Source organism: Macrobrachium rosenbergii, chromosome 16 (assembly GCF_040412425.1).
Source record: "Macrobrachium rosenbergii isolate ZJJX-2024 chromosome 16, ASM4041242v1, whole genome shotgun sequence".
Taxonomy (NCBI): Eukaryota; Metazoa; Arthropoda; class Malacostraca; order Decapoda; family Palaemonidae; genus Macrobrachium; species Macrobrachium rosenbergii.
In genome coordinates this window covers 14,096,335-14,113,725 of record NC_089756.1, presented here as the reverse complement: position 1 = coordinate 14,113,725, position 17,391 = coordinate 14,096,335, and the positions used below count along the sequence as shown (strand labels likewise).

General features: G+C 32.3%; 2 protein-coding genes across 3 annotated transcripts in view; one reads left to right on the top strand and one right to left on the bottom strand.

The window, feature by feature from the left end:
- The window catches only part of LOC136847102 (AH receptor-interacting protein-like), a 756,409-nt gene that overhangs the window by 287,999 nt on the left and 451,019 nt on the right, over window positions 1-17,391 (top strand). The window lies entirely within an intron of this gene.
- The window catches only part of Shal (Potassium voltage-gated channel protein Shal), a 387,602-nt gene that overhangs the window by 159,844 nt on the left and 210,367 nt on the right, over window positions 1-17,391 (bottom strand). The gene's annotated exons all lie outside the window — the stretch shown is intronic.

Below are 17,391 nucleotides of genomic sequence, written 5' to 3'. Positions count from 1 at the left end.
AAGAGGTTCAGCTGCACCAGTGAAGTTCAAAGTGGCGAGATCTGCCCAGAAGGTTATGGCAACAGTGTTTTGGGACTCCAAGGGAGTGATTTTGATTTATTTCCTTGAAGGACAAAAAACAATCACCGGGAACTACTACAAAGGTGTTTTGCAAAAACTGAAGACTGCATTGGCTAAAAAACGTCGAGGAAAGTTGCACCGCAGAATTTTGTTCCATCATGATAACGCTCCAGCACATTCATCAAGGGTTGGAAGAGAAGTCCTACGGAAATTTAGGTGGGAAACTCTTCCACATCCTCCTTATAGTCCTGATCTTGCTCCTTCAGATTTTTTCCTGTTCCCAAAACTCAAGGAACACTTAAGAGGAGTCCGGTTTGAATCTTTGGATGCTGCTAAACATGCAGTTTCAACATGGTTTAATAGAAAGGCCCCAAATTTCTACAAAGAAGGGTTGCAGAGGTGGAAACAGCGCCTTGAAAAGTGTATAGAGTTAGATGGTAGAAAAATGATGTTTGAATTTCCTTAAATAAAGAGTATATTGAATTTTTCCTGAACTTTTGACTTACCCTCGTATATATATATATATATATATATATATATATATATATATATATATATATATATATATATATGTATATATGAATGTATGTATGTGTATATATATGTATATATATATATATATATATATATATATATATATATATATATATATATATATATATATGTATATATATATATATATATATATATATATATATATATATATATATATACATATACATATATATACAATATATATATATATATATATATATATATATATATATATATACATATACATATATATACAATATATATATATATATATATATATATATATATATATATATATATATATATAATAAATACAAACACACACACAATGCGTATATTTAATACTCACGCACACATACATACATATATATATGTGTGTGTGTGTGTTTTACGTATGTGCAAAAGCAAACGTTAGTAAATATTTGATTTCTAATTAAAACGTGGCATTAAGACTGTCCGGAAGCGCTTGCATAAAAGCAAAATAATGTTCCAGTCAACACAATACCGAGAATTCGGAAATGGCTGTGCAAAGCTTTGCATACTTACTCAAGTAACGAAGTCAATATTCAAAGACAAACATTTGGTTTCCCTTTCACCGGCCGTTCACTAAATGATAACAAAAGTAAGCTTTGTAGGACCAACAACTCTTTATAAGAAAATGAATTTCATTGTAATTAGAATACCTTCAGATAGGAATATTTTCTTCCGACTGATATATGAATATCATTTTAATAAAAATACATTAAAAAAATTCATGTTTTCTTTCGACTAATAGATGAATATCATTTTAATTAAAATGTATTAAAAAATCATGTTTTCTTTCGACTAATATATGAATATCATTGTAATTAAAATAAATTTTAAAAAATCATGTTTTCTTTCGACTAATATGTGAATATCATTTGAATTAAAATACATTAAAAAAAATTCATATTTTCTTCCGACTGATATATGAATATCATTTTAATTAAAATGTATTAAGAAATCGTGTTTTCTTTCTACTAATATATGAATATCATTTTATTTAAAATACATTAAAAAAAATTCATGTTTTCTTTTGACTATTAGATGAATATCATTTTAATTAAAATACATTAAAAAATTCATGTTGTCTTTCGAATAATATGTGAATATATCATTTTAATTAAAATACACTAAAAAAACTAATTTTTTCTTTCGACTAATATATGAATATCATTTGATTAAAATATATTTTTAAAAATTCATGTTTTCTGTCGACTAATATATGAATATCATTTTAATTAAAATACATTTTAAAAATTAATTTTTTCTTTCGCCTAATATATGAATATCATTTTAATTAAAATACATAAAAAAAATCATGTTTTCTTTCGACTAATATATAAATATTTTAATTAAAATACATTAAAAAAAATTTTTTCTTTCGGCTAATATATGAATATCATTTTAATTCAAACACGTTAAAAAAATTTATGTTTTCTTTCGACTGATATATGAATATCATTTTAATTAAAATACATTAAAAAAATCATATTTTCTTTCGACTGATATATGAATATCATTTTAATTAAAATATATTAAAGAAATTCATGTTGTCTTTCGACTAATATATGAATATCATTTTAATTAAAATACATTAAAAAAAATTCATTTTTTCTTTCGACTAATATATGAATATCTTTTTAATTTAAATACTTTAAAAAAGATTCGTGTTTTCTGTCGACAGATATATGAATATCATTTTAATAAAAAATACATTAAAAAAATTCATGCTTTCTTTCGAGTAATACATGAATATCATCTTAATTAAAATACATAAAAAATTAATGTTTTCTTTCGACTAATATATGAATATCATTTTAATTAAAATACATTGAAAAATTCATGTTTTCTTTCGACTCATATATGAATATCATTTTAATTAAAATACATTGAAAACAATTCATGTTTTCTTTCGACTAATATATGAATATCATTTTAATTAAAATACATTAAAAATATTCATGTTTTCTTTCGACTAATATATTAATATCATATTAATTAAAATACATTAAAAATATTCGTGTTTTCGTTCGACTAATATACGAATATTTTAATTAAATAGAATTTTAAAAATTCATGTTTTCTTTCGACTAATATATGAATATCATTTTAATTCAAATACATTAAAAAATTAATGTTTTCTTTCGACTACTATATGAACATCATATTAATTAAAATACATTAAACATATTAATTAAAATACATTAAAAATATTCATGTTTTCTTTCGACCAATTTATGAATATCTTATTTGTTAAAATACATTAAATATATTCATGTCTTTCGGCTAATTGGTGAATATCAATTTAATTAAAATACATTAAAAAATTCATGCTTTCTTTCGACTAATATATGAATATCATATTAATTAAAATACATTAAAAATTTCATGTTTTCTTTCGACTAATATATGAATATCATTTTAATTCAAATACATTAAAAATTTCATGTTTTCTTTTGACAAAGATATGAATATCATTTTAATTAAAATACATAAAAAAATTTCATGTTTTCTTTTGCGACTAATATATGAATATCATTTTAATTCAAATACATTAAAAAAATTCACGTTTTCTTTCGACTAATATATGAATATCATATTAATTAATATACATTAAAAATATTAATGCTTTCTTTCGACTAGTAGATGAATATCATTTTAATTCAAATACATTAAAATAATTCATGTTTTCTTTCGCCTAATGTATGAATATCATTTTAATTAAAATACATTAAAAATATTCATGTTTTCTTTCAACTAATATATGAATATCATATTAATTACTATACATTAAAAATATTCATGTTTTCTTTCGACTAATATATGAATATTTTAATTAAAATACACTAAAAAATTCATGTTTTCTTTCGACTAATAGATGAATATCATATTAATTAAAATACTTTAAAAATATTCATGTTTTCTTTCGTCTAATATATGAATATTTTAATCGAAATACACTAAAAATATTCATGCTCTCTTTCTACTAGTAGATGAATATCATTTTAATTCAAATGCGTTAAAAATTCATGTTTTCTTTTGACTATTATACGAATATCATATTAATTAGAATACTTTAAAAATATTCATGTTTTCTTTCGACTAGTATATGAATATCATATTAATTAAAATACATAAAAAATATTTATGTTTTCTTTCGAATAATAGGCGAATATCATTTTAATTCAAATACATTAAAAAATTCATGTTTTCTTTCGACAAATATATGAATATCATTTTAATTAAAATGCATTAAAAAATTAATGTTTTCTCTTGGCTAATATATGAATGTCACTTTAATTAAAATACATAAAAAAATTCGTGTTTTCTTTCGACTAATATATGAATGTCACTTTAATTCAAATGCATTAAAAAATTCATGTTTTCTTTTAGCTAATATATGAATATAATTTTAATTCAAATACGTTAAAAAATTCATTTTTTCTTTCGACTAATATATGAATATCATTTTAATTCAAATACATTAAAAAATTCATGTTTTCTTTCAACTAATTTATGAATATCATTTTAATTAAAATACATTAAAAAAAATTCATGTTTTCTTTCGACTTCCGTATCTTCACCCCTTCCTCTTCCCCTTCTTTCTTCCCTTCACATCGTCATTCCACTTGACGTCTTCTCCTTATTATTATTATTATTATTATTATTATTATTATTATTATTATTATTATTATTATTATTATTATTATTATTATCTGAAGGGAGTAGACTCTCTTTTTAGCATATCCTGTTAAAACTGATGCTGCCATTCTTTTTCACAAAATATATTATTATTTTTCGGGAGGAGACCTTCTCTGAGGGCAGTTGCATTAAAAATTATAGCTGTTTCCACGGCATTCAATTTATACAGTCTTCTCTAGTCTTCTTATCTTTTTTTCCTCAGCCTGCAGCTGGTATATCAGGTTTCCCAAGGACATACAAAGAATTCTGTTCTCTTAGTTTTATTTCCTCTGACGTTTCAAACGCTCTCTGGCGTTTATCTTCAAAGAGTGAATGAATGGCATGCAGGTTACAAGGGTATATATAGCAAGCAGGGGTATACAGTTGTCAAGTCGGTTATTCAGCAGTGTTTTGGGTGGTCCTAATAGGTTGGTGACGAAATCTGGCCTGGAGGCGTTGGGACCTTCTGGGCCTAATCGCTACTTGAATTTGGGAGTGGCTGTTATCCGGGATTATACGTTGTTCAGGTAATCTGCCTTCTGTGTCCGATGCTGGGTCCCTTTCTCTTTCTTCCTCTCCTTCTCTTTCTATCGCACTTCCTCTCTCTCTCTCTCTCTCTCTCTCTCTCTCTCTCTCTCTCTCTCTCTCTCTCTCTCTTCTCTTTATTATTATTATTATTATTATTATTATTACAGAACAGAGAAAACAAGAGACATTAATTTAAATACATCCGAAAATAACTAAGAAAGAAAACTAGGCATTCATTTGAAAATTACAAAGAAAAACCAAACGGCTCTCATACCTGAAAGATGAAACAAGATGTATATTATATATATACATACTGTATGTATATATATATATATATATATATATATATATATATATATATATATATATATATATATATCACACATTACCACAGGTGAAAATGTGTGATAAATGAATCACGTACAAAAGTGATTATGATTATATAATTATATATATATATATATATATATATATATATATATATATATATATATATATATATATATATATATATATATATATATATATATATATATATATATATATATATATATATATATATATATATATATATATATATATATATATATATATATATATATATATATATATATATATATATATATATATATATATATATATATATATATATATATATATATATATATATATATATATATATATATATATATATATATATATATATATATATATATATATATATATATATATATATATATATATATATATATATATATATATATATATATATATATATATATATATATGTACAACAGCTCAGAAATAAGTATGGAAGATTATGGTAAAGTTCCGTAGGTGACCTTATTTATTCACGTGAAAATCTCCAGACAAACAGTCATTCAGTGTTTTCCTTTGAAAAACGTAAATCAGTAGTTGCATTTAAATATTCATGGTGATAAGTCTGGCCGCAAGTTTTACGTTTCGATCAAACTAATGAAACCGATCTGTGACTGGCCTGCGACTACCCTCCTTGAGAGCCGTATGGTTTTTCTTTGTTTCCTTATGATTTATTTACCCTTTGCACGAATAGGTCTGCTCCTGCTAAACGTTTTTCATTTTGTTCTTTTTTTTAATGAGAATGTTAGCTTCTACAAAATATTTTTTTTATATATTTTATTCAACACTTTGTAAGAAAATTCAGCTCATGCCTTACTTAAAAATAATAAAAAAAAACAAAGCAAAAAAAATATAAAAAACTAAACATTTAATGTCACTGAAGAAGGACCAAATGGGAGGAAGGGGAGACAGTTGTTATTCTTAGAAATTAGAGAAGGGGGAAGAAGGTCTGTGAAAGGGGAGGTCTGTGTATCTCGAATTAATTAGCCAGTAATTACGAAGTACGAAAGAAAAATTCATTTCGCTCCGTTAATGCTTGAGGGTAATGTTGGAATGTAGTTAGTTACCTTTCGCTTCCCATTACTAGCTGGAATTGGGAACGATGTAGGTAAATAAAAGGAGAAATAAGTAAATCAGTATATAAAGCAAGAATGACTAGGTACATGGGACCTATTCGACAAGTCCAAAAGCGCTGTCCTCTTTAAAGAGACTTCGTTATACAAAGCACGATCGTTCAGTAAATGAATGACGGTGAGTCTGGGAGTAGAGTAAATGTGTTGAATTGTTGCGAGGTCTAACGCAGAACTTACTCTTATTGCGAAAACCGTAGGTTTCTTTATCAGATTTCGTTTATATGTACCATGAGACAAAAATGAATACCAAATGTATAAAACATAACATCTTGTTAGCGTTAATTCATTTATGCCCAGAGACAATCGGATAAACTATTGTAGGTAAATCTTGCGTTTTTTTGTCATTTTTTACATTTATCAAGATACGAGACCGGTACATAAAATAACCAGAATCCTTAGGTTTCATCATATTTAGTTTATGAGGACCTTCAGACAAGACATATAAATAGCAATAATGATACCTCATTGATTTTTCAGTAATTATCCCTCTGAGACCGAGATATGACTCAATAGCCCTAAAAGAAAAAAGTCGAGAGATAAAATACAAGTCATGTCACCCACGAAAAAGAGAGCACGTGAAACCCGAGCGCGATATAGATAAGGCAAAAGTCATCCCCCAATCGATGCAGGAACAGAGGCGAAACCGCCGAAAATATCCCGGACGACTTATAAACACAAGCCTTGAGGAAGGGGCTTCTTCAAAGGTTACTGTGAGACCTTAGTGAGTCAACTTGCGACCTCCGGTAAAGAAATGGGAGATCTTTTCGGGCAATAGAATAGAATACTTCGAGCGCCAAATGAAATACGTTTTCATTCGTCTAAAGCCATGCTTTTGACATCGTTCATAAACAGTGTAGGATTTTATTGAACACGAAACACCCAAGATAAATGTTGGAAAGATCGGAAGGAACAGTGGAGGATTTTATTGAACAGAAGCACCTAAGGTAAATGTTGGAAAGATCGAAGGAACAGTGTAAGATTTTGTTGAACACGAAACACCCAAGGTAAATGTTGGAAAGATCGGAAGGAACAGTGTAGAATTTTATTGAACGAGAAGCATTTAAGGCAAATGTTGGAAAGATCGAAGGAACAGTGTATGACTTTGTTGAACACGAAACAACTAAGGTAAATGTTGGAAAGCTCGAGGGAACAGTGTTGGATTTTATTGAATACGAAACACCAAAGGTAAATGTTGCAAAAATCGAAGGAACAGTGGAGGATTTTATTGAACACGAAACACCTAAGTTGGAAACTTCAGAAGGAACAGTGTAGGATTTTATTGAACACGAAAGAATATTATCTTTGTGGCTGTTCTTGGATAACATATAAATCATTAGGTCTTGTGAAACGGCTCTTTAACAAACACATACAGACTAAGGGGGAGATTTGAATGGCAGGTATAATGTCCTGAAAACCTAAGATGACATGTTTGTGCTCTTACGGCAAGTTTATTTTCGTTCTCTCGGAAGATGAGGTTTTAGAAATTTATTCTCCTAATGTAAACAATAGCGAAATAATACAAAGGGCCTGAAAATGAATTTAACTGCGTATTTAATGTTTTCTTTAACACATGAATATCACTGACCGAGATAAGGATTTATATAGCAGATACATGCAAACCACACGTGGTATATATATATATTATATATATATATATATATATATATATATATATATATATATATATATATATATATATATATATATATATTTATATATATATATATATATATATATATATACTGTACATACACACATACATACATATATACATATATATATATATATATATATATATATATATATATATATATATATATATATATATATATGTATATATATACAGATAGATAGATATATTTGTGTATATGTCTATCTATCTATCTATATATATATATATATATATATATATATATATATATATATATATATATATATATATATATATATATATATATATATGCATAAATATATCTATCAAACTATCTATCTATATTTATATATACACATACTTAATAAAATCCTATCAATAAGGATATAGAGGGGAATCTACCAATAACGAAATGGAATAAATAAGCAGAAAGAAGAGTAAAAAATATAGCAAGAAAATAAGCAACGTTCATCATGGGAGGTAAGGTCATGGCTAACCAAACAAATAATTTGTGAGAGCCTCATTTCTCCTCACGACATGGAAGTGAGCAAGTGTTTGCTGATTCGTGACTTGACAAACAAATGATCCACGGGAGGAATTAGCAAAAGGAAAACAAGAATCAGCGGCGATCAGGCTGAAATAGAATGAAGAATAAAAAAAGTAAAAGGGATGAACATCTGACGAAGACGAAAGAGCTGAAAATATACAAATTGACGGAGTATCACACGCGGCCATTTTGGGATATTCAGAATTACGCCTCCTATCAAAACAGTTTTACGGACAATAATGAATGGAGTGGAATACAAAAATTTAGGCCAACGGCCAAGCACTAGGACCTATGAGGCCATTCAGCGCTGAAAGGGAAATTGAGAGTAGGTAGGTTTGAAACGTGTAACGGGAGGAAAACCTCGCAGTTGCACTGTGAAACAATTTCCAGGAGAGGATGGAAAGTCAGATGGAAGAAAGAGAATACGATGGGAGGTACAGCAAAAGGAATGAAGGAGATTGCAGCTAGGAGCCGAAGGGACGCTGCAAAGAACCTTAAGTAGTGCCTACAGTCCGTACAAATCATGAAGTCAGTCAGATTAAAACCGGTAGCAGCGAATCATTATTTCTTACCGAAGGCGAGACCAGCCAAAGGAACATTTTCTGTTTTTATCAAAATAAGACCAATTTAAGCATTAAGGAATAAGAAGAAAAGATAACTTGAACGTTCAAACTTAAGACCACTCAAAGAAACCATTTAAGGGTTATCCATAGAGAGACCAACAAACAAACAAGTAAAAAATGCACCGAAGTTTCTTCGGCTTAATCGAGTTTTCTTTACAGCGTGTAATACTGTATGAAACTCTCAGCCTCGGCCAATGAAACTTTCAGCCACGGCCCGGTGGTGGTCTGTGTTGGCACCTGTAGCGGTGCCAGACGCACGCTCATGACTAATTTTAACTTTAAATAAAATAAATTCAACTGAGGCTAGAGGGATACAATTTGTTATGTTTGATGATTGGAGGGTGGATGACCAACATAGCAATTTGCAGCCCTCTAGCCTAAGTAGTTTTTAAGATCTGAGGGGGGGGACAGAAAAAGTGTGGACGGATAGACAACTAGCCATCTCAATAATTTCCTTTTACAGAAATCAAAAGCGAGAGAAAACTGCAGTTCTCAAACTAACATCAACAAACTCAAGAAATAATCGTTTTCAAGTAATTCACAACAAAACAATAGGAAATGATAAGTAAAAATGGAACAAAATAACAAAAAATATTTTGTCGTAACAGTTTGTTGATGAGATCGCATAAAGGTTTATTTTTTAAATTTATTTTCTACTTGACATCTGAAATACTCAGAATAACATGATGTAATGCACCTGATAGAGGACTGAATAAATAAACTATGTATTCAGTCGAAACAGAAATTAGATAGGAAATTAGTCCCAGTCAGATTAGGTATAAAAACCCTATTCTATAAATTTGTGCAACACGAGGACTAAATGGGAGTAATAGAGAGAGAGAGAGAGCAAATGAATATGCAACGAGGGTAACTTTCTAGTCTTCACAAAAATCAGTCAGTACACAGTATAAATTATAAAGGGAAAGAAGCCTAAAGAAGATATAAAAAGAGAACACAAATATAACTGGTCAACAGATGACATAAAAACAGTCAATACTGGTTGACGTAAATATAAAGAAACTACATTAGACGGTCGAAGTCACGCAAACCGGAAGGGATTATGTGGCAGCCCAAGTAAACTCCTGCTTTTGATGTGTCTTTTTATTAAAAACGAAAATTGACGTCTGTTGTGATAGAAGAAACTCAAAGCAAGAAAGAAATTGTCGTTAAAACGAGACCAGTCAGCGAAATCATTCTGAGAGGAACCAAATACGTTTAGGGCTAACGAACTGAAATACTTTTAATCTTGTTCCATATGTAATGATAAAATCTAGGCCTTTCTAGTTAAGAGACTCTAAAGAGAGGTTATGTGTTTATCTGTAAAGAAAGAAAATGGGTATTTTGTGCCAGATGAAGCAGCGTGATTTACTAGTACAGTATATCAGACCGAGACAACTCAGAACAAGAACAATTTAGTATTGTTGAAGACAAGTGAGTCATTTGGGGTATAACCCGATTTTCCTTACCCTTGATTCATGAGGGCATTCGGTTACCAATCCCGCCCTCCTTCACAACAAAAAACAATAACGACAGCTATTGTGAATGGAGTCGAATAAACAAAATAACAACTTGTACTCGCCGTAGTGCAGAAGAGTAATTGCTGTAAGGAAACCCGAGCTAAACAAGAGCTTTGTTATTGCATGGGAAGGGTACACATGAGGGGACTTTTGATGGATGGGTCACGACAGTCCAAATAAATAGTCTTGGGGAGGCAAAACTGCGGTGGGAGAAGTGTATCAAACCAAATGAGCTATTTAGATTGAGTGGAGCGTGATGAGAGGAGAAGTGGGTCTTCAGCTGCCCACAGAAATAATAATAATAATAATAATAATCCTTAAAAATCTTATAAAAGCACGAGTCTCTAAAATGTTGAAGAAATCCACAGTGGTGTAAATGTAAATATATATTAGAAATTTATACACAAACGAGAGTTTTCGAGAACCTGCTCGATTCTCCTTCTCAACATGTATTTACATTTACACCACTAGGGATTTCTTTACCAATAATAATAATAATAATAATAATAATAATAATAATAATAATAATAATAATAATAATAATTCATAGTAGCATAGTCTTTCAATAGAGAAAGAAATCCACAGTTATGTCGGGATACAAATATATTTAAAAATAAATCTAAACGGAGAGATTGAAAAGGGGAATCGAACAGGTTCCCGAAAGCTGTGTGTTTAGATTTATTTTTAAATATATATGTACCCATGCATAACTGTGGATTTGCTTTTCTAGTAATAATAATAATTATCATCATCATCATCATCATCATCATCATCATCATCATCATCATCATACTGTAATAATAAATTTAGTCAGGAATGTTTGTGGACGTGAATTAATTTTGAAAGATATGCCGTTCAAAGTAAGTTCTTCGGTTTGAATCTAATATGGTCATTTAAAAGGCCAAGTACTCTCTGCAAGTATAATATGGAAATACATGTATAAAAATCATCGCATGAAACCACATGGACTTCCGTTGTCAACTACCTGAAATATGAATGAAAGAGATGACCTTAATTATTAAGAGAAACTTAAGGTCAGCTGCCATAAAAGGACTCAGTAATAAAGATTTTTGATTAAGTCAGAAATATCGGATTAAACCCCCAGAACGACAGGTCACGAAAATGGGTCGTATTACGCCCACGCCCTGGTAAAGAAAATCGGAGAGAGAGAGAGAGAGAAGAAAGGGTTAAAAAATATGATCGGGCGCAGTCAGAAGCCATATATAGTTCCGTCGAACTATTATTAAAGTCATTACCAGGACCCTCGATGAATGATCCTTTCATTGAACAAACAAGCGCCCTTTGTGCTTTGTTCTCTTAACAATGCATTCACGCAAAAAAAAAAGAGAGAGAGAAAAAGAAATTGGTATGTATGAAAGATTTTAATGACGTCCAATTTATTTTCACTCCTGTTAACACCACCACACTGCTAAAATAGAAGTCGCCACCCGCAGTTTTGCGAGAGAGAAAGAGACAGAGAGAGGGAGAAATGTTTACAAATGGGAACTGATACCGGATGCCCCTAACATGTGTGTGTGTGTGTGTGTGTGTGTGTGTGTGTGGAAACGCGCGCGCACGTCCGCGTGTTGGTTTCTCTTTGTGGGCCTTCCATTTAGAACAGATCCGTGTGCTTTAATGTTACAAGCTTAAAACTGATGGAAGGGCCTTTGAACCTGCGTATCTCCTCCGTCACAACGGACTTGTTATGAACCATCCCCACTAATATGGCAAATTAATTAATCGCCGGCGCATTCTTTCGTGTCAGTCATTCTCCGCGTGTTTTGGTCGTGTTCGCTTGATCCCCAGCGAGTTCATTCGGCCTGATATGCACCAAGCAATCAAGCGTTTGTGATGTTCGGTGAAGGATTTTTTTGGGCGAGTGGAAGAGGATAAAGCTAAAAGTTGTCATTCACTGGCCTAAGTTTTTGATGACGTCAGCGTAGCCAGTGGCACTATACTGGTACGAATGCGTCAGAAAACGAACAATGCATGACGTATGGAAACTTTTTAAAGCGAAGGCCAGTGGAAAGTTGAGAGTTCAAGCACTGAACAATGAATCTTACTAAGTTAGATGGCTTCTAAAAGCGCTTCTGGGAAGAAGAAAGCAATTTACTTCTTTCACCAAATTTACTTCTTTCACCAAATTTTTCCAACGGGGGATGTGCTTCATATGCAGGTTACGTTTAGATACGACAGACTGTTTCCCATTGGACTTGAGAACCCTAGAAGTATCCTTTTGCTTGTGTAAATAGGAAGGATCATCAAATTTATTATCATATTCAAGGTTTGTAACAGTAATTATTGTCAATTTCATCCCAAACTTTATAGATCTGCCGTAACTCAGCAAGATACGAAGTATGTCAATATGACATGAGATGTTTATATTCTCTCAGTCAGCTAGGCCTTCGGTGCAAAACGTTAACATAAATACGTAAGTTCAGTCGCTTTGTAATATTTCAACTAAAAAAAAAAAATAGAAGAATTAAGAAAACGTTCACACAGCGATATATCGCTTGAAGGCAGTACGATAGCCATCCTAATTAGCAAAATGAACTGATAGCTGGGAAAAACATCTGTTCAACTGTAAAAATAATCTTGACGCAAAACTGTCGGGTGTATAAGACTTAATGACATCATTTTCATTTTGAGGAATCTGATCTTATATATAAAATCATATGTGTAATTCCATATAATCCTTCAAGTTAAGACTGCAAATGGACATGAACTTGCAAGTGGGTTGCCATCTTTTTTTCTTCTGTCAACTTCGTTTTCAGGGCTGTCTTCATATTTATGTTCCTACATTTTTTATGACTCACTAAAGCGCTCTCTCTCTCTCTCTCTCTCTCTCTCTCTCTCTCTCTCTCTCTCTCTCTCTCTCTCTCTCTATATATATATATATATATATATATATATATATATATATATAATGTGTGTGTGTTTGTGTGTGTTAGAGGTAGTCAACACACAATCACGTGTAGATCAGAAATAAATTTCCGACTCACATCGGGATCGAATCCAGGTCTTTCAAATGAAAGGCAAGTCAGCTCCCAGATGAACCACTATATGTGTGTGTGCGTGTGTGTGTGTGTGTGTGTGTGTATTTGTAAACCTGATACAAAACCGACAACACTGCAAAGCTTACGGAATTAGGAGTCACTTTGTTTCAGCTCGGAAGACTTACCTGAAAAGATAAAATAAAAAAAATAACATTAGTAAAGCATCTCAGAAAATATTACATGTTTATATATTTTCAAAAGTTATAAAAATATATAAAAACTCATCAGTGATCTAGCCCATTAAATCATACATCATTTGACGATTCAGTACTGAAATAAAAACAGTTGCGAAATGGACTGATTTTCACAAGTGACTCGAATACCCACAACGCGGACCACGTCCAGTGCACAAAATGCGACTTAAGGGGAGAGGAAGCAGAAGAAAATAATCAGTTAATAACGGCGGGAAGGTCGTCAAGGAGAGCGATCAATACCCGGAAAAAGAAGAAAAGAGAAGAAAAAGGCGTCGACACGAGAAAAAGTGACACGAGAGACCAGGTCATTCCGTGACCACCTTGAATTTCAAGGTGGCCCAGGAAATGGGGGAAGGCACGGAACGATTCGGTCCTACGTGTTTCGGTGCTTTTCGGGCTTCGGGATTATTGCAGGTAGGACTTGAAGAGTCTCTCTCTCTCTCTCTCTCTCTCTCTCTCTCTCTCTCTCTCTCTCTCTCTCTCTCATGAATGTTGTATATACAGCTAGTAAAATACCAGGTTACTCTGTGGTCAACACGTATCGCATACTAACCCCCCCCCTCTCTCTCTCTCTCTCTCTCTCTCTCTCTCTCTCTCTCTCTCTCTGTTCCTCGCTGGACGAGTCGATAGAGTTCTCGGCTAGCACTCTGCTAGGCCCGAATTGGAGTCTCCGGCAGGCCAATGAAGAATTAGAGGAATTTATTTCTGGTGATAGAAATTCATTTCTCGGTATAATGTGGTTTGGATTTCACAATAAGCTGTAGGTCCCGTTGCTGGGTAACCAGTTGGTTCTTAGCCACGTAAAATAAGTCTAATCCTTCGGGCCATCCCTAGAAGAGCTGTTAATCAGCTCAGTAGTCTGGTTAAACTAAGGTATACCTAACTCTCTCTCTCTCTCTCTCTCTCTCTCTCTCTCTCTCTCTCTCTCTCTCTCTCTCTCTCATGAATGTTGTATATACGGTTAGTACAATACTAGGTTATCCTGCGGTCAACACGTATCGCATACTAACTCCCCCTCTCTCTCTCTCTCTCTCTCTCTCTCTCTCTCTCTCTCTCTCTCTCATGAATGTTGTACATACGGTTAGTAAAATAACAGGTTATCCTGTGGTCAACACGTTTCGTATACTAACCGCCCCCCTCTCTCTCTCTCTCTCTCTCTCTCTCTCTCTCTCTCTCTCTCTCTCTCTCTCATGAATGTTGCACATACGGTTAGTAAAATAACAGGTTATCCTGTGGTCAACACGTTTCGTATACTAACCCCTCTCTCTCTCTCTCTCTCTCTCTCTCTCTCTCTCTCTCTCTCTCTCTCTCTGGCTTACCCTTTGTTTTCAAACACTACGTTTCCAGTCTCCTTATCAACCATTTTTCTATTACTTATCCCAACATCTCTTCCCCCCTTACGTCTCCTTTTTCCTAACTTCTCTACTTTCCTCTCTCGCTGCTTCGAAGGTTTTCCAGCCGTGTCCACCTTTATCGCTCTATGACTCATTTTTCCCCCTCTCCCTTTCCATTTCTTTGTTTTTGTCTCATCTCCTCTTCTTCTTCTTTATTTTCTTCATTGATTACTTGGCGTAATTCCGCGTCTGTACCTATTTACTCATTTTTGGTCCTCACTCCTTGATTTTATACTTTACTTTTGTTTAGTGGTTAAGTTTTCTCCCAGTTTTTTTTTCTTTTGTAGGGATGATGGGATTTAGTGAATAGGTCTCTTATCTAATAACAAAACTCGCCATGATTAGACATGAAGGGAGTTCATGTCTTCATAACCTTTGCTACTTTTGTGAAGAAGTATCGTATATGATTATGAAACCAGTGATGTAAGATCTCTAACCCGCAGGGTGGGGTGGGGTAGTGCCTTCAATGCACCTCTAGAGGTGAACTGTAGGCATTACTTAAGGTTCTTTGCAGCGTCCGTTCAGCTCCTAGCTGAAGCCCCTTCCATTCCTTTAACGTTACCTCCGTTCATATTATCTTTCTTCCATCTTACTTTCCACCCTCTCCTGACAGTTGTTCCATAGTGCAACTGTGAGGTTTTGCTGCTGTTGCACTTTAAAAATCTTCTTTACTCTCAATTTCCGTTTCAGCGCTGAACGACCTGATAGGTTCCAGCGGTTGGCCTTTACCCTAAATTTTATATTCCAGTTGTTATTGTTATTATTATTATTATTATTATTATTATTATTATTATTATTATTATTATTATTATTATTATTAAGAAAATGAACCCTGTTCTTATTAAACAAACCCACAGGGGCCATTGATTAGAAGTTCCAGCTTTCGAAGAATATGGTGTTCATTAGAAAGAACAAACAGAAGGTAATGGGAGATACAGAAAGAAGAGATCAGTTATTAATAAAGAAAAAATCAATTAACACAATAAATAATTAGATAAAAATGTAAGCAAATTATTAAAATCCAATTCCGCGAGATTTCTAAACACTGAACCCTGGAAGCCATGCACAGTATTTTCGCCCGTTTTTGCCTGACTCTGATCGGTGTCATTAACCTTCGCTGGTTCGGTGTCAGGTAAATAAATAAATAAACCAATCAATCAGTCGCCGAAAGCTTTGTAGACTTTCTGATCATTTTTCCCCATCTGCAATGAAGGTTGATCGACTCCAATGACGTTTGGTGTTGCGAAGCCAGGTAGCTGGCGCTCTATAAGTCATTCAGAGCTGTTTAAATTGGTTATGATAAAAATAATAAACATACTGTTTCGAGGTAATTAAAAATTTACCTAAAATTAAAACAATTATGAAATGAAAAGGACGCAAAATAAAATCTGCAAAAGTAAACGGAAGAATGGTTTATAGGGAGTGAATTATACGAAGACTGTTTAAAAGGATAATCCAAAAATAAATAACCCTTTTTGGAAGGATAACAAGCATACTGCTTACCGGTAAATAAGAATGTTGTCTAAAATTGAAATAATTATGAAAGAAAAATAAAACAAGATAAAAATCGCAAAAGTGAATGAAAGAATAATCTACAGGGAGGGATTAAAACAAAGACTGTTTAAAAGGAGAACAGAGAAATAAATACCCGTAGGGGGTAGTGCCATCAGAGCACCTCATGCGGTGCACTGTAAGCATTACTTAAGGTTCTTCGCAGCGTCCCTTCGACCGCTAGCTGCAACCCCTTTCATTCCTTTCACTATACCTCCCTTCATATTCTCTTTCTTCCATCTTACTTTCCACCCTCTCCTGCCAATTGTTTCATAGCACAACTGCTAGATTTTCCTCCTGCTACACCTTTCAAACCTCCTTTACTCTCAATTTTCCGTTCGACGATGAATGGCCTCATAGGTCTTGGCGCTTGGCCTCTGGCCTAAATATCGTATTCCAAAAATAAATAACCTTATCTGGAAGAAAACAAAGTAATAAATACTGCCTAAAAGGACTTTTTGAAGGAAAGGCCTCACAGCAGACGAGAACTTGGCGTGATGCCAGAACAATCAAAGCCAAA